The 18,647-nt window shown below is 53.1% G+C and overlaps 1 protein-coding gene and 1 long non-coding RNA gene across 2 annotated transcripts in view; both read right to left on the bottom strand.

Moving 5' to 3' along the window:
• The window catches only part of LOC115083510 (zinc finger protein 189-like), a 537,273-nt gene that overhangs the window by 463,847 nt on the left and 54,779 nt on the right, over window positions 1-18,647 (bottom strand). The window lies entirely within an intron of this gene.
• LOC115083529 lies at window positions 8-16,323 on the bottom strand. The gene is made up of 3 exons (XR_003854350.1): window positions 16,043-16,323; window positions 9,360-9,490; window positions 8-67 (listed from the first exon to the last, which is right to left on the bottom strand). It is a non-coding gene; the product is annotated as an uncharacterized LOC115083529 (long non-coding RNA).

Below are 18,647 nucleotides of genomic sequence, written 5' to 3'. Positions count from 1 at the left end.
CTTCATCTAAATACTCCCACTCCTCCTGGGAGAAAGAGACAGCGATGTCCTCAAACGTCACCGGCACCTGAAATACAAACCAGAAACACTCAGGGACACGTGGAGAGGCTCAGCGTGCATCAGATCTCAGCTGGATTTATTCTTTTAAATCGGGGTCACCAGGCCCCCTCTCCCGCGGGAACTGCCAGACTTGTTCCCCTCTGAGTCTGCCCCTAGAGTCAGTTTCCCCCATAAACCCCGGGGCCTGCAAATCAAACTGCAAAAAGATTCCCTAATACCGGAGACAGAGAACATGAAATGTCATCACCTGAATGAATCCCTGTATATTACAACAGACACTGTGACAGGGCATCAGGGCGTAATTTGTGGGGGAGAGGCCTGGAATGGAGTTTCCTTCACTTCTTTTCAGATGTAAGAGGCAGAAGAGCAGGGAAGCTGAGCTCCAAGGCCTCCCCCTCCAAGCCTCCTGCAGGGGAGAAGGGAGGAGGCAGAGCAGAGCAAAGCAGGGAAGAGCCACTCTGCTCCCCGATCCAGACCCTCATCTTCTGTCCCGTCCCCCCCCCCGTCACTCCCACAGTGTGATCCTGAAGCAGATCCAGCAGAGTGAAGAACAGACACACAAAACAGGATGAATAAGCAAAAGTCTGAAACTTATGAGCCGCAATGCCAACCATCAAGGCTTCACTCCTGGCCTTGCTGACTGACACAACTGCTCCCAAGCTTCGAACGCGGGCTAATTCAACCCCATTTCTTCTCTATTACCCATGACTTAATTTCTGGTGGAAAGACCCAGAGCAGCATTCAGCCCGTGCCCATTGAGCGTTGGTGGATGAAGGACAGCAGGGGATGAGCAGTGGTGGGTGCTAGGGATGGAGGATCACTGGGATAAAGAGGAAGAGGAAGTGTGTGAGAGTCTGAGTCTGTGTGAGAGAGAGTGTGTGTGATTGTGTGTGAGAGAGTGTGAGTGTGCGAGTATGTGTGTGTGAGAGTGTGAGTGTGTGAGAGTGTGTGTGTGTGTGTATGTGAGTGTGTGTTTGGGGGAGAGAGCGTTCATAGCCAGCCCTGCTTACACCTGACCCTGCCCGCAGTCCCCTCCCCCTCCATAGTTCCACCCTGCAGAGCATTACCCAGAACATCAGGCACATCTGGCTCTGTTGTATCAGGAGAGCTCACTGTGCTAAATCCTCGCAGGGCATACTAATCCTATAGGCACCTCAACTTCTTAAGTTCGTTGGCACACATCAGAGTGTCAAGCCTCCCCAGACTGAAGAGAGCGATGTCAGAGACCTTGTCCAAGCATGACAAGCCAGACGGCTTCTTACAGATAAACACTGTGAGTGCCAGTGGACGGAAATGAAACGATAGGGTAACCAACATTCATCTCAGGTATAACCTTTCTGTAGGGGGGTAACCTGCGTGGAGCGGCACCTGCTGGGATGAGGGGCTCGCTGGGCAGACTGGATCTGCTGTCGGCGAGAGCAGGAGGAGGAGTCTCTGCAGGCTCCGCCCTCCCTACCTTACAGGTAGATTTTAAGAGCCGCGCTCGGGCACACAAGGACGCGTCGATTTTAAAAAACGTACGCGCGTGCTTTAAAATCCGCTATTCGCGTGCAAATGCCGCCTCGCTCGCATAAGTGTGGAGGGGAGATTTTACTAGGCACGTGTGCCCTCGCTGGAGCCCATTTTCCCAGTTCGCACCCAGCTCGCCCAGTTAGCCAATCGGCCTAACTTTTACCCCGTTAGGCCAGACCCCCCTAAACCACGCTAAGCAGTCTACTTTTTTTTTATTTTATGACTTACACGCCATCCAAGGCAGAAGCAAAGGGATAAGGGGACCAGGCCCGCACTTATACGCATAAATTTGTGTGCATATAAATCACGCTTAGACCACACCCACACCCAGACCGCACCCATACCCTGCCCCGTTCCCACCCCACCCAGAACGCACTCACACCCCGCCCCATGCCCCGCCCCCATACCCCCAATGCCCCGCCCCAGACCACACCCATTCCCTGTCCCTAACTGGTGGGTAAGACTGGATAGCTCCCCCTCCTCGCTGCTGGACCACTCTATGCATCTTAAGTTTGCTCAATTGCTAGCTGTGAGGTGCCCCGGCCGCGGCCAGGTCTCCTCACCGTGGGGGGTGGGGCTTCTGCCCCATCCTTCGCCGGCCACCGCTGCCGGTTCCTGCCGCTGCGGCCTGCCCCTAGCCACTCCGTGTCTCCCGATGCTGCCACTCTCCAAGGTTCCCCTAGGTGCATGTGCGAGACTCTGCTTGGTATTTAAAGGGCCAGCGGGGGGGGGGGGGGGGGAGAGTTCCCCGCGGCCCGCGGAGATGACGTCAGGCAAGGCAGGGTACAAATACCCTGCCTTGCCATTTCCCCCTTGCCTCAGCAACAGGTCCTGCTCCCTTGTGGGTGTAAGTTGCGCTGTGTTCCTGCTCCGGTCCTTTTCGGCTCCTCGTCCTGTGTTCCCGCTCCAGTTCCAGCTCCTTCCCGTATCCTGCTTCCGCCCCTGCTTCCGTTCCAGCTCCTCCTCCCCTCGGTCTGCTCTTCTGGTTCCTGACTCGGCTCGTCCTTGGATTTCGCTTTGTCTGCTGCCCGTCCTGTCTGTCTGCCTGCCTACCGTCTCTTCAGCTTAGCCGCCTGTCCCGACTTCTGGCCTGTTCTTGGATTCCCTGGCCTGCTGCCAGCCCCGACCACTGGTACGTCTGACCTTGCCTCTGCCTTCGTGGGATTGTCTTCGTCTGGAGACCTGCGCCGAAGTCCTGCCGGCCCCGGTATCAGGGCCGGCAGGACTTAGGTGCTAGAGAGGGTGCAGGCGCTGTGACAACTGAAACCTAGATATCTTGCAGTGTCCTTGGGAATCCTCTGCTGGGGCTGCTGGGAGAAGTATGCAAATGAACCTTGAGGTCCTCTACTGCTAGAGAGAGTGCAGGCGCTGTGAAAGCTGAAACCTAGATATCTTGCAGTGTCCTCGGGCATCCTCTGCTGGGGCTGCTGGGAGAAGTATGCAAATGAACCTTGAGGTCCTCTACTGCTAGAGAGGGTGCAGGCGCTGTGACAACTGAAACCTAGATATCGTGCAGTGTCCTTGGGAATCCTCTGCTGGGAGAAGTATGCAAATGAACCTTGAGGTCCTCTACTGCTAGAGAGAGTGCAGGTGCTGTGAAAGCTGAAACCTAGATATCTTGCAGTATCCTCGGGAATCCTCTGCTGGGAGAAGTATGCAAATGAACCTTCAGGTCCTCTACTGCTAGAGAGAGTGCAGGCGCTGTGAAAGCTGAAACCTAGATATCTTGCAGTATCCTCGGGAATCCTCTGCTGGGAGAAGTATGCAAATGAACCTTCAGGTCCTCTACTGCTAGAGAGAGTGCAGGCGCTGTGAAAGCTGAAACCTAGATATCTTGCAGTATCCTCGGGCATCCTCTGCTGGGGCTGCTGGGAGAAGTATGCAAATGAACCTTGAGGTCCTCTACTGCTAGAGAGGGTGCAGGCGCTGTGACAACTGAAACCTAGATATCTTGCAGTGTCCTCGGGAATCCTCTGCTGGGAGAAGTATGCAAATGAACCTTGAGGTCCTCTACTGCTAGAGAGAGTGCAGGCACTGTGAAAGCTGAAACCTAGATATCGTGCAGTATCCTTGGGAATCCTCTGCTGGGGCTGCTGGGAGAAGTATGCAAATGAACCTTGAGGTCCTCTACTGCTAGAGAGAGTGCAGGCGCTGTGAAAGCTGAAACCTAGATATCTTGCAGTGTCCTTGGGAATCCTCTGCTGGGGCTGCTGGGAGAAGTATGCAAATGAACCTTGAGGTCCTCTACTGCTAGAGAGAGTGCAGGCGCTGTGAAAGCTGAAACCTAGATATCTTGCAGTGTCCTTGGGAATCCTCTGCTGGGGCTGCTGGGAGAAGTATGCAAATGAACCTTGAGGTCCTCTACTGCTAGAGAGAGTGCAGGCGCTGTGAAAGCTGAAACCTAGATATCTTGCAGTGTCCTCGGGAATCCTCTGCTGGGAGAAGTATGCAAATGAACCTTGAGGTCCTCTACTGCTAGAGAGAGTGCAGGCGCTGTGAAAGCTGAAACCTAGATATCTTGCAGTGTCCTCCGGAATCCTCTGCTGGGAGAAGTATGCAAATGAACCTTGAGGTCCTCTACTGCTAGAGAGAGTGCAGGCGCTGTGAAAGCTGAAACCTAGATATCTTGCAGTGTCCTCAGGAATCCTCTGCTGGGAGAAGTATGCAAATGAACCTTGAGGTCCTCTACTGCTAGAGAGAGTGCAGGCGCTGTGACAACTGAAACCTAGATATCTTGCAGTGTCCTTGGGAATCCTCTGCTGGGGCTGCTGGGAGAAGTATGCAAATGAACCTTGAGGTCCTCTACTGCTAGAGAGAGTGCAGGCGCTGTGAAAGCTGAAACCTAGATATCTTGCAGTATCCGCGGGCATCCTCTGCTGGGGCTGCTGGAAGAAGTATGCAAATGAACCTTCAGGTCCTCTACTGCTAGAGAGAGTGCAGGCGCTGTGAAAGCTGAAACCTAGATATCTTGCAGTGTCCTCGGGCATCCTCTGCTGGGGCTGCTGGGAGAAGTATGCAAATGAACCTTCAGGTCCTCTACTGCTAGAGAGAGTGCAGGCGCTGTGAAAGCTGAAACCTAGATATCTTGCAGTGTCCTCGGGCATCCTCTGCTGGGGCTGCTGGGAGAAGTATGCAAATGAACCTTCAGGTCCTCTACTGCTAGAGAGAGTGCAGGTGCTGTGAAAGCTGAAACCTAGATATCTTGCAGTGTCCTCGGGCATCCTCTGCTGGGGCTGCTGGGAGAAGTATGCAAATGAACCTTGAGGTCCTCTACTGCTAAAGAGAGTGCAGGTGCTGTGAAAGCTGAAACCTAGATATCTTGCAGTGTCCTAGGGAATCCTCTGCTGGGGCTGCTGGGAGAAGTATGCAAATGAACCTTGAGGTCCTCTACTGCTAGAGAGAGTGCAGGTGCTGTGAAAGCTGAAACCTAGATATCTTGCAGTGTCCTCGGGAATCCTCTGCTGGGGCTGCTGGGAGAAGTATGCAAATGAACCTTGAGGTCCTCTACTGCTAGAGAGAGTGCAGGTGCTGTGAAAGCTGAAACCTAGATATCTTGCAGTGTCCTCGGGCATCCTCTGCTGGGGCTGCTGGGAGAAGTATGCAAATGAACCTTGAGGTCCTCTACTGCTAAAGAGAGTGCAGGCGCTGTGAAAGCTGAAACCTAGATATCTTGCAGTGTCCTAGGGAATCCTCTGCTGGGGCTGCTGGGAGAAGTATGCAAATGAACCTTGAGGTCCTCTACTGCTAGAGAGAGTGCAGGTGCTGTGAAAGCTGAAACCTAGATATCTTGCAGTGTCCTTGGGAATCCTCTGCTGGGGCTGCTGGGAGAAGTATGCAAATGAACCTTGAGGTCCTCTACTGCTAGAGAGAGTGCAGGTGCTGTGAAAGCTGAAACCTAGATATCTTGCAGTGTCCTAGGGAATCCTCTGCTGGGGCTGCTGGGAGAAGTATGCAAATGAACCTTCAGGTCCTCTACTGCTAGAGAGAGTGCAGGTGCTGTGAAAGCTGAAACCTAGATATCTTGCAGTGTCCTCGGGCATCCTCTGCTGGGAGAAGTATGCAAATGAACCTTCAGGTCCTCTACTGCTAGAGAGAGTGCAGGCGCTGTGACAACTGAAACCTAGATATCGTGCAGTATCCTTGGGAATCCTCTGCTGGGGCTGCTGGGAGAAGTATGCAAATGAACCTTGAGGTCCTCTACTGCTAGAGAGAGTGCAGGCGCTGTGAAAGCTGAAACCTAGATATCTTGCAGTATCCTCGGGAATCCTCTGCTGGGAGAAGTATGCAAATGAACCTTCAGGTCCTCTACTGCTAGAGAGAGTGCAGGCGCTGTGACAACTGAAACCTAGATATCGTGCAGTATCCTTGGGAATCCTCTGCTGGGGCTGCTGGGAGAAGTATGCAAATGAACCTTGAGGTCCTCTACTGCTAGAGAGAGTGCAGGTGCTGTGAAAGCTGAAACCTAGATATCTTGTAGTGTCCTAGGGAATCCTCTGCTGGGAGAAATATGCAAATGAACCTTGAGGTCCTCTACTGCTAAAGAGAGTGCAGGCGCTGTGAAAGCTGAAACCTAGATATCTTGCAGTATCCTCGGGAATCCTCTGCTGGGGCTGCTGGGAGAAGTATGCAAATGAACCTTGAGGTCCTCTACTGCTAGAGAGAGTGCAGGCGCTGTGACAACTGAAACCTAGATATCTTGCAGTGTCCTCAGGAATCCTCTGCTGGGGCTGCTGGGAGAAGTATGCAAATGAACCTTGAGGTCCTCTACTGCTAGAGAGAGTGCAGGTGCTGTGAAAGCTGAAACCTAGATATCTTGCAGTGTCCTCAGGAATCCTCTGCTGGGAGAAGTATGCAAATGAACCTTGAGGTCCTCTACTGCTAGAGAGAGTGCAGGTGCTGTGAAAGCTGAAACCTAGATATCTTGCAGTGTCCTCGGGAATCCTCTGCGGGGAACGTGGGCTGGTGAAGGTCCATTTGGGTCTCCACCTCACTTGTATCCACCTCCCGACGACGAGGATCTATAGGTGGTGCCAACTTAGTCTCGGCTCAGGGGTCCACCTTCCCAACTTTAGCAATTTAACATTTCTCAGGATTAAAGTACTTTTAATCTCTAGGTTTATTTTATATTTGCCTGACAGTGATCCTCCAGAGATTACAATTAATCTACTTAAAACTACAGTTACATGCCTTAAATTCCCTATTCTTGTATCAAATAAATAAATCTGTTTAACCTTTTTAGGAGGTGGTGCTTTTGTGCTTGCTTTCTGATATTCTGCTGATAGAAAGACGGGGGATGTAGAAGCTAAGCTGTGGGAGCTGTTGCCCAGATAGCTTGTGGCTTCCTCTAGAGTACTCTGCTAGGGTGATGGGATAAGTAGTCAGATAAGAGTTTAGGTCTTTTGGTGCTTGTCTGTGAAAGCTGAAACCTAGATGGCCCACAACGTCCACTGGATACTTTGCCGGACTGTTGGGAAAAATATACAGATGAACCTTCTGGTCCTGTGCAGCTAGAAACAGTGTGGGGGGAGAGCGATAGCTGAAACCTGGGTGGGTCACAGTGTCCTCGGGAATCTTCTGCTGGGGCTGCTGGGAAAAGTATGCAAATGAACCTTCAGGTCCTCTAGTGCTAGAGAGAGTGCAGGCGTTGTGAAAGCTGAAACCTAGATATCTTGCAGTGTCCTCAGGAATCCTCTGCTGGGAGAAATATGCAAATGAACCTTCAGGTCCTCTAGTGCTAGAGAGAGTGCAGGCGTTGTGAAAGCTGAAACCTAGATATCTTGCAGTGTCCTCAGGAATCCTCTGCTGGGAGAAATATGCAAATGAACCTTCAGGTTCTCTGGTGCTAGAGAGGGTGCAGGTGCTGATATCTTGCAGGGTTCTCTGGAATCCTCTGCTGGGGCTGCAGGAAAGAGTATGAAAATGAACTTTCCAGTTCTCTGCTGCTACAAACGGTATCGGAGCTGTGGTAGATAATGCCAGACAGCTTGCAGAGTTGGAGTCGAGCACGCTGAATTATAAACAATTCATAGTGTCTTCTGCATGAAAAAGCATGCAAACGACCCTGCAGATCGTCCTGTGCTTGAAAGAGAGCAGGGACTGTAAAAACTGTAACCTAGATGGTTTACCATGTTCTCCAGAGCCCTCTAGTGCTCTGCTAGAAACAGTTTGAGGACAGCTTGTGGTATTCTCTGCACTGCTCTCCTTTGGCTCCTGGGTGAAGTATGCAGATGAGATATCCAGTCCTCCTACGTGCATAATATATACAGATCTGCTTAGGAGCAGCAGAGGACCGGAGGGCTCATTTGCATACTTCTCCAGCAGCCCCAGCAAAGCCCTCCCAGAGGTCGCCACGGGCTGTCTGTGCTTCAGTTACAGACGATCTATTTCCAGCAGCAGAGAACAGGACGATTCGTTTGTAGTCTTTTCCCAGCGGTGTTCTCAGAGGACTCTAGAGAAAACGGCAAGCTGCCTAGGCTTCAGCTTTCCTGGTATCCATGTGGTTTCCAACAAGAGAGAACTGGAAGGCTCATTTGCTTTGTTTTTCTGAGAGAGGATGTTGTAAACAATCCAGCCCCCACATTCTTTCAAGCTGCACAAGGACCTGAAGGCGCCTCCGCATACTCCCAGCACCAATGGCAGAGGACTCTGGAGCAGACTGTGAGTCGTGTAGACCTTGGCTTCCGCAGCCCAGCTTCTACATCTCATTTCTATCCAGCTGCACAGGAATAGAAGGGAGGTACCACAACACTACGTCTTTTAAGTTTTCAAAAGATTTATTTGCTTGATACAATAGCTTGGAATTCGTTCAAAACAAGGGTCAATAAGATGTGTAACCCGGTTTTATGTAAGGTATTTATGAGGTGGATATTTAAAAGCCATTTAGAGGGAGAACCGAAACGTTGTGCGTCTAGGTGGCTAGCCGGGGACGTTCGGTGCCACGTGCGCCTCGGGGTCCAGGCGTCCCTCCGAGATCTGCGCCTAGAATTTGGGCCCACGAGTCGGGAGGCATTTCAGGGTGGGCCTCAGCCAGCCGCACAAGTCATGTTTATTTACTGCCACTGTTTTACAACATTTCCCTAAAGAAATCATACAAAAAAAAGACAAAACACGCATGTTCCACACAGACAGGCATTTGTGTGCCTAACGTACATCCCTTCCTTCCTGTGAGCCCTTCCAGGGCAAATCACCTTCTAGTGGGATAGTCGCCTTCTTAGCGTCCACGGTGGGCTCTCTCTGTCCTCTGTTCTGCCACATACAGCCCCTGCACGGGACCCTGACACCTGCGAGGAGCCCTCCCGCCTCAGTAATACCCGGGGGGGGCAGTAGGGGGGGGGGGGGAAGGCCTTGGCAGGCATTTTCCATGCCCGCCAGGAAGGTGATATTTCCCCCCCTCTCACTTGGCAGCCGGAGCCCCCCCCCCCCCCCCCCGTGGGCCATTTCCCCCCCCTTGGACCGCTCACGTCACCTTGACATGCTTTAAGCATTATGGGGAAAATTCCCGCCCTTCTCCTGCTGGAGTCTGGGGCTCCCCGGAGACCTCTGAGGCCTGTCGGCAGCGCCTCTGATCCTGTGGGGGGAATACCCCGCAGGTTCCCGCCAGGCTGGAAGCACCGTGTCTGAAGGAGCACCCTCTCCAGAGAGCTCGCTTCCTCCTGCTTCCTGTCCCACCCAAGGCACCGGACTTCCCTCAACCTCATCTCAAGTTTTATTTTATTTATTTATTTATTTATTTATTTTTGCAAAAAGAGCAACAGCCCTGGCAGCGCATTTCTAGCCCTGGTCCTTACCTGCATTTTGCCCGGGGAGCGTTGTAGCGCTAGTCAATGAGGTTTGCAAGGTGTCGGAGGGGAGCTCCTGATTCTAACTGCCGCTTCAGGCCCTGGGCCTTGCCAGTGTACCTTTATTTTAAAGGAAGAGTCTGCAAGAGAAAAATTGCCTTCTGTCAAAAGAGAAAAGAAAATTAGGTCTTACCTTTGATAATTTTCGTTCCTGTAGTACCAAGGATCAGTCCAGACTCCTGGGTTTTGCCTCCGCACCAGCAGGTGGAGACCGAGCAAGATTTGACAGGCTCTGCCATATATACCAGAGTGCCACCCACAGCCTGCCAGTATTACGCAATATCAAAACAGAATGAACCCCAACTGAGACTAACTATCTACATGAAGATCAACCGGGGAACCCTCAGGTCACTCCCCTCCAACAAGGATCCAACCCAGACAAACGGTAACAAACAGAGATAAGGAGCTCCTCAGAGCCAACAAATTCAGAGTAAAATTTAGGAACAGTGGACTCTCCGACCTTAAACGCAGCAGTAGGAGGGACTCTGGACTGATCCTTGGTACTACAGGAACGAAAATTATTGAAGGTAAAAACCTAATTTTCTTTTCCCTGTACGTACTGGATCAGTCCAGACTCCTGGGATGTACCAGAGCTCAACTATGTGGGGTGGGAAACGGAGAGGCCCGCTCTCAACACACCTGCTCCGAAATTGCCCTCCCTGGAGCCCTCTACGTCCAGCCGATAATGACGTGCAAACGTGTGCAACGATTTCCAAGTCGCTGCTCTACAGATCTCTAGTGGGGAGATCTGCCGACACTCCGCCCAGGAAGCCGCCTGGGAGCGGGTAGAGTGTGCCTTCAGTCCCAAAGGCAAGGGCCGACCAGCTAAAAGGTATGCGGAATTTATGGCTTCCTTCAACCAGCTCGAGATGGTAGTCTTGGATGCCATATTACCCTTCTTGGGACCCTTCCAAAAAATGAAGAGGTGATCCGAAACCCGAAAACCATTAGTGACTTCCAGATAGTGTAAGAGGACCCTACGCACATCCAGCTTCTTCAACTCCTTGGAAAGAGTATCCGACCTATCTGTATGTGAGAACGCCAGAAGCTCCACTGACTGGTTCAGGTGAAAGGAAGAAACTACTTTGGCTGGAAAGGAAGGAACAGTCCGGAGATTAACTCCGGACTCAGAGATGCGAAAGAAGGGTTCCCTACAGGACAAAGCCTGCAGTTCAGAAACCCTCCTGGCCGAAGTGATCACCATCAAGAACATGACCTTCAAAGTGAGATCCTTCAGAGACGCCCTCTTTAGAGGTTCAAACGGGGGTGCACACAAGGCTTTGAGCATCACATTAATGTTCCAGGAAGGACAAGGAGCACGCAGCGGTGGACGTAAATGCTTTGCCCCCTTCAGGAAACGTACAATGTCAGGATGAGATGCCAACATCCTCCCTTCCACCGTGCCCCGTAAACAACCGAGAGCCACCACCTGTTCTCGTAACGAACTACAAGACAGACCCTTGGCTAAACCGCCCTGAAAAACGGCTAAAATATCAGAAACGGCCGCCCGAGAAGGTCAAACCATCTGAGAAGCACACCATGACTCGAACACTTTCCAAACGCGAATATATGACAATGAAGTCGAGGTCTTGCGCGACCAAAGAAGGGTGGACACCACCGCATCCGAATAACCTTTGGCTCTTAAACGGCGCCTTTCAAAAGCCATGCCGCTAGACAAAAGCGATCTACCTGATCGAAACAGACCGGTCCCTGATGAAGTAGATTTGGAAATGCTGGGAGACGGAGTGGAGCTTCTACTCCTAGGTTGACAAGGTCTGCAAACCAGGGCCGCCGAGGCCACTTGGGGGCCACCAAGATAACCTCCGCAGAGTGACTCTCTATGTGACGAAGAACCTTACCTATCAGAGGCCAAGGAGGAAAAACATACAGAAGGATTGACGTCGGCCAGGGCAGCGCCAAGGCGTCCACCCCTTCCGCTCCCGGTTCCCTGCGCTGGGCAAAGAGGCGTGGAGCCTTGGCATTCTGAAAGGTCGCCATCAGATCCATGGCCGGCTGACCCCACCTGTCGCAGATGAGCTGGAAGGCGCTGTCCATCAGTTCCCATTCTCCGGGGTCGAGCTGATGTCTGCTCAGAAAATCCACGTGAATGCTGTCTACCCCTACGATGTGAGATCTGGCGATGCTGAGAAGGTGCCGCTCTGCCCATTGTAGTAGGAGCTGAGCTTCTAACACCACCGGGCAACTCCGGGTCCCCCCCTGACGATTGATATAAGCCACCGTAGTCGCACTGTCGGACAGGACCCTGACCGATTTTCCCTGAACTAGGAAGGCCCTCAGTGCCAGATGTACTGCCCTGGTCTCCAGGCGATTGATCGACCAGTGAGACTCAGTCGTGGACCAGCGTCCCTGCACTGACTGACGCAAACACACTGCTCCCCAGCCGGAGAGGCTCACGTCTGTGGTAACCACTGTCCAATCCGGAGCCACAATCAAAACCCCCTTGAGAAGATTGCCCGAGTGTAACCACCATCCCAGGCTGGACCTTGCCATAGCCATTAGGAGTAACGGAAGATGGAACTGCTCGGAAACCGGGCTCCAGCGGGAAAGCAACGCCGATTGTAAGGGACGCATATGCACGAAAGCCCATGGAACCAGTTCTAGTGTGGATGCCATGGAGCCAATTAACTGCAGATAGTCCCATACCGTCGGCGGTTGCATCTGCAGCAGGGCAAAGACCTGTCCTCGTGGTTTGCAACAACGGTCTACGGACAGGAAAACCTTGCCTTGCCGCGTGTTGAATAATGCTCCCAAAAATTCCAGAGACTGGGAGGGATCGAGCTGACTCTTGGCCATATTGACCACCCAGCCGAGGGAGTATAACAATTGTAGGACCCACTGAATTGCTGAGCGACAAAGCTCCTTGGATCAACCAATCGTCCAGGTACGGATGGACTAATAGTCCCTCCCGTCGTAACTGTGCCGCCACTACCACCATTATCTTGGTGAAAGTTCTGAGGGCCGTCGCGAGCCCGAACGGAAACGCTTGAAATTGGTACTGCTTTCCCAACACAAAGAACCTGAGGTATTTCTGATGATCCTTCCAAATCCCAATGTGAAGGTACACCTCCGTGAGATCCAGCAAGGCCAGGAACTCTCCCAATTGTACCGAAGCAATCACGGACCTCAGGGTCTCCATGCGAAAGTGTGGTATACAGACAGCGATTGACCTCCTTTAGGTTGAGAATGGGCCGGAAGGAACCCTCTTTCTTTGGAACGACGAAGTATATGGAGTAGTGTCCTCTTTGTTGCTCCAAGGTGGGAACTGGAGCAACGGTGGTCTGATGGACCACTTCTCGCTTGTCTGTGTGCCCACACGGGGACGGAAAGAACCTCAGTCTGGGATGGCGAGCAAAATCTAAGGCGTAACCGTGTCTTATCACTAAGAGTACCCACTGGTCTGTCGTGATCGTGGTCCATGCCTCATAAAAGAGGGATAGCCTGCCCCCTACTTTCGGCCAGAGGGATGGACCAGCAGGCCATCATTGCGCCGGCTTACCGCCAGGGGTGGAAGCAGGTCTACCAAAGTGCCGTCCATGAAAGGGCTGAGGCTGCTGTCTTCCCTTCCCCCCTCTCCCCCCCCCAAACGAAAGGAGGTTGAGGGCGTACTAGACAGAGGGCCCGAGACTTATGGTAACTCCTAAATCTAGACCGGGATGAAAAGGACCCCTTGGACCACAACTTGTCCTCTGGCAGACGGTATCCTTTATTTTCACCCAGTAACTGTATCATGTCATCCAATTATTTGCCGAAGAGCAGTTTTCCCTTAAAGGGTAAGGAACCCAGACGAGACTTGGAGGCACCGTCCGCCGACCAGTTCCTTAGCCACAAGAGACGTCTGGCTGAGATAGCGGACACCATGGAGCGAGTCGAAGTTCTAAGGAGATCGTGCAGAGCATCCGCGCTGTAGGCCACTACCGCCTCGAGACGTCCGGCCTATCTGGCTTCTTCCTCCGACACAGGCCTGTCCGTAGGGCTTCTTCCTCCCAACGCAGGCCTGCCCGTAGGGCGAAGTTACTACAGGTTGCTGCTCGGGCCCCCAGAGCGGAAACCTCGAAAATTTTCTTCAATTGGATTTCCAACTTGTGATCCTGTAGATCCTTCAATGCCGTAGTGCCCGTGACCGGAATAGTCGCCTCTTTGTTACTGCTGACACCGCAGCACCCACTTTCGGCACCCGCAACACTTCCAAGGACTCCTCTGGCAAGGAGTAGCGTTTATCCATGGCCTTCGTGACCTTCAGGCCTAGGTCTGGGGTATCCCATTCCCGAAAAAGAAGATCCGTCGAAGAGAAGTGAAAGGGAAAAGTGGTAGGGGGGTCACTCAAACCCAGCAGCACTGGATCCATTGAGCCAAGCCTAGACTCCGCAGGAGGAGTATCGATCCCTAATTCCCCCAAAATGGCAGGAATAAGGGGGGGGCAGCTCCTCCCGTCGGAAGAAGTGTATCACCCACGTGTCGTCTCCCTCGGACGTCTGACTTTGTCGCGCTGGCCCCTGCGCAGGTTTGCCATCTCCCTCTGCCCCCCTCGGGGGTGGGGCAGGGACCCCATGATCCTTGGGGTCCGCCGAGACATCAGAGGACTCCGTGTCCTCCCTGGGGGGGAGGGAAGGGCCCGAAGAGGCCGCTTGGATTTGGAGGCTCCCTCCTTCTCCCCTGAACACGGTCGAGTTGCGCCCGTCGAAAGTGGGACCCCTGGGGACTCCTGATGGGGAGACCGTCGCTTGCAGGCTTTGCGGGCCTTGTAGGCCCTATGCATCGCAAGAATAAATTCCGACGAAAAAGAGGAGCAGGAGTCCTCTGTATCCGTAGAATTAGCATCGGGTCCCTCCCCCACCCCCCCTGCTGCCGCTGCCGGTGAAGCCGACTGTGAAACCGGGCGCCACGGGGAAAGGGGGTGAGGCGGGGAATTCCTGGCCGCGATGGATTTCCCGCGCTCCGCGAGACCGGCTTAGGAGAAAACGAGGAGCGCTCCCTGATAGCAACAGCGAGCGCCCGCCGACGAACCAGCACACCCCCCCCCCCCCCCGACGGTGCCTCGCCTCCGGGGATGCAGGCTGAGCAAACCCCCTGGGAGCCACGGACCGTTCTTCCTCCAAAGTTATGCTTTTTTTTTTAATAAAGTTAATCAAAGGAAGGAAGCAGACAGGCACATACAAGCCCCTGACTGAGTTATGCTCCCTAAATACCCCAGTCTTTTTTTTTTTTTCAGGCTGTGGGCTCTGCACCCGAAGCAGCTGCTGGAGGCAGAGAAATACTGGCAGGCTGTGGGTGGCACCCTGGTATTTACGGCAGAGCCTGTCAACTCTTGCTCTGTCTCCACCTGCTGGTGCAGAGGCAAAACCCAGGGGTCTGGACGGATCCGGTACGTACAGGGAAATGCAGGATTGCTTCCTGATAGCCCTGGGGAAGGAAGGAAGATCAGACAACTCTGACTGTCATCCTGTGCGGTGTTCCCTGACTCGGTCCTGGGATCTTCAGGGGAAATCAGCCTAAATCCAGGCTCTTGCTCCCAGATCTATCACCTCCTCCTCTTCCTGCTGGACCATCCGCCTGCCATCTCTGCTGGAGGCAAAGGACTGCGGACACCTTCCCTGCTGCGCCGGCCTATGCAAGAGGAGGGAGGTCAGGACAAAGAAGGCTTGCCCTCTGCCTCCAGTTGAATTTAGACCTCTCAGCGTGAAAAGGAAGATGTGAGAGAAAAATAAAGACATTTTAAAGGAAGCAGAAACTGAGAGTCAAAATGCAAGCGGAGTCACTGCAATGTGAGGGAAGGAGAAGCAGGAAGAAGAGCCAGAGGGACTGCAAGGAATAAAGAGACCAAGGAATGGATGCAGCCTGTGGAATGGAAGATGGGAGCAGTCCCAGGCTGCATCCCCTGCCCGTCTCCTACCTGCTGAGCAGAAAGCCCTGCAGCCATTCTCCTGCCCCTTCTCCAGAGCAGGATTTCCAGCCCCGGCTCCCTCCCTGCACGGTCCCTGGGGTGGGGGATGGGAGCAGTCCCAGGCTGCATCCCCTGCCCCCCTCCTGCCAGTCTCCTGCCTGCTGAGCAGAAAGCCCTGCAGCCATTCTCCTGCCCCTTCTCCAGAGCAGGATTTCCAGCCCCGGCTCCCTCCCTGCACGGTCCCTGGGGTGGGGGATGGGAGCAGTCCCAGGCTGCATCCCCTGCCCCCTCCTGCCAGTCTCCTGCCTGCTGAGCAGAAAGCCCTGCAGCCATTCTCCTGCCCCTTCTCCAGAGCAGGATTTCCAGCCCCGGCTCCCTCCCTGCACGGTCCCTGGGGTGGGGGATGGGATCAGTCCCAGGCTGCATCCCCTGCCCCCCTCCTACCTGCTGAGCAGAAAGCCCTGCAGCCATTCTCCTGCCCCTTCTCCAGAGCAGGATTTCCAGCCCTGGCTCCCTCCCTGCACGCTCCCTGGGGTGGGGGATGAGATCAGTCCCAGGCTGCATCCCCTGCCCCCCTCCTACCTGCTGAGCAGAAAGCCCTGCAGCCATTCTCCTGCCCCTTCTCCAGAGCAGGATTTCCAGCCCCGGCTCCCTCCCTGCACGGTCCCTGGGGTGGGGGATGGGATCAGTCCCAGGCTGCATCCCCTGCCCCCTCCTGCCAGTCTCCTACCTGCTGAGCAGAAAGCCCTGCAGCCATTCTCCTGCCCCTTCTCCAGAGCAGGATTTTCAGCCCTGGCTCCCTCCCTGCACTGTCCCTGGGGTGGGGGCGCTCAGCTTCTCTCCTGTCCTTTTAAGTCTCAGCACTGCCCCGCCCCCTTCCAGGAGGAAGTGATGTCGCCAAAGAGAGGAAACAGTAAGAGCTGCAGCCGCGGGAGGTAGGGAGCTGTTAGATGGACGCTGGGTAATGTAGTTCTAAATTGCCTTTTCCTCAGGTTACTGGGCTAAGAATTGTGGGAAGTGTAGTCCCAGGGAGTGGTTATTGCACAAGGCTGATTACATTAAAAACCAAGCTCAACTCCATTTGGAATAAGTAAAATGGATGTTTGTGTCTGGGAGAGGCTGGGGATTGAAAGAAGACCTCTGCAAGGGAGGGGAAGCAGGAAGGAGGGAGGAATGTATAGAGGAGCAGAGCAGGGGAAGTGTAAATAAGAGGGAGAGGAAGGAGGGATCCTGGGGTTGTGCGGCCTCTGACTGCTGCCCTCTGCCTCCCCCGCCCAGCACTGACAGCAGGAGCTGAGGCTGCACACAAGGCTGCAGGATTCAGGATCAGCTGGGACTGCGCTCTCAGGAATATTGGGACTGGCAGACTGGGAGCTCAGATTCATACATTATCTGATTTATAGACATAAAATCCATCAAGTCACAGTGCACTCTGGGAGCTGTAGTCCTTCTTAGGAGGGATTACTGTATGTGACTGTTACAGGGCACTCTGGGAGGTGTAGTCTTGAAGGAGTTCGATTCCATGAACCCCTGAAGACTGCACAGCTGTGACGCCTCTCGTCTCATCATGCTGCAGTGAAACGCACAGCCATCTTGATTTACTAACATTTGCAACGCAAACGGAACCTAATACGTAATGACGTACTTACGCACTAACGTTTAGTGAACGTGACTCCATTTTGGATTCATATTTTGTATTGTATTAATACGAACGCCGTCGCAAATGTCTAACCCGTCAATTAAATGACGAAACAATAGTCTGATCATAAGCTACACCTACTAGAAACCACGCTAGCTATTGCTTGTTCAGCAGTTTGTAAAATGTTTGTTCAGCAAAACCAGAACGCATGTGTGAAAGATAAGAACTGTAAAGTGTATAAAGGTTTGCTCCGAAGGGGGCGTGGCATGCAGTTGTACTAAGCCGTTGTCTTAGCTGCATCTTGCTGGCAATAAAAGTCTATCTTTACGGATCAGTTGTCTGGACCTCCTTACTGACTAGGAAGAGACGGTTACATTTGGCGAGCCAGCCAGGAGGTACCGGAGACGCTATTTTAGCTCTCCAGAAGGTCCGGTAGTTTGGTGGCGGAGCAGTCCCCCTGATACACCTGGTGAGTGGCCACCGCTGAGTTCAGCGATCAGGTTTCTGAGGGGATTGTTCCACAGAAATTCTGCCGGGACCTCTGGGTTGATGATCCGGGAAGAAGGCTTCCACGACGATCGGAAGACCCCTGCAGGCGAGTATTATGGGTATATGGAAATAAGTAAAGACTAGCTAGCAAAGGAAATAGCCCGGTCTTTTTCTGGCGGACCGAGGGGGCCTTGATCACACCCCACGCAGTGTGTTAGTAGGAATTACATTCCGAAGACCACGCGGATGATATGTATGGAAATAATAAGTAAACGTATACGATAGTGGAAATAGGTTTCTTGTTGTGTGAAAGAGAGTGAATGGCCTCGCAGTTCTAGACCGGGCGACCGCGTTCTAGTCGGGGCAAGTGTGACCCTTTTGTGTCTAACGGATAAGGACCCCTTACCTATCCGTTTTCCTTTCCCTCCCTTGTCTGTGAATTCTATCCTAATGGGAGGGAGCGGGTCGACTCCGTTAAAAGTCATGACGGAACACTATAGCGAAGTGTTCGATGAACATAAATGTACAAAACCCGGAATGATTCAACGATGCACCCATAAATGGCCCGGTTTCTGTGTAAATTGGCCTCCAACAGGAACTTTTAATTTCCAAACGGCCACACGGGTCCATAAAATAGTCATACGAGAAGGAAACCCGGGTTGCCCTGAGGATATACCATACATAACCGCGTGGATCGCAGTTATTGAAAATCCTCCATCATGGGCAAGGAAACTAGTGGAGGGAGCCGCCCTCGTAATGGTGACTCAAGCATGTAAGATGGGAGACCGGAAATCCCCAAACCGGAAGAGAAAGGGCAAGGCGGCCATATTGGACCCTACAGCGCATGCGTCATCTGAGGCGGCCATATTTGTAGTACAAGGGAATCCACGGACTCCAGAAAAAAAAATTAAACCCCTGCCGCCCGCAGCATTGCCCGACGCTGAAAATATTTTGCCGCCGCCATATGCCCCTAGTTATCCCCCCACATATCCCACGCCACCAAGCCCCCCAGTTCCCTCCAATGCGCAAGCTGATCCAAGAATGGCACTAGCTTATGAAGAACGACCCGAAACGGCAATCGCGAAGGAAGAAGGCGGCGGCGAGTCATCCGTGTCAGACGGAACTCGCAGTAAGACCCAAGCCGCAGCTAGTTTGCAATTACCAATCAGGGAAACATCAACTGTTGTTCCTGTAGTCCCAACTGAAG

Source organism: Rhinatrema bivittatum, chromosome 2 (genome assembly GCF_901001135.1).
Source record: "Rhinatrema bivittatum chromosome 2, aRhiBiv1.1, whole genome shotgun sequence".
Taxonomy (NCBI): domain Eukaryota; kingdom Metazoa; phylum Chordata; class Amphibia; order Gymnophiona; family Rhinatrematidae; genus Rhinatrema; species Rhinatrema bivittatum.
This window is presented reverse-complemented; position numbering and strand designations above follow the sequence as displayed.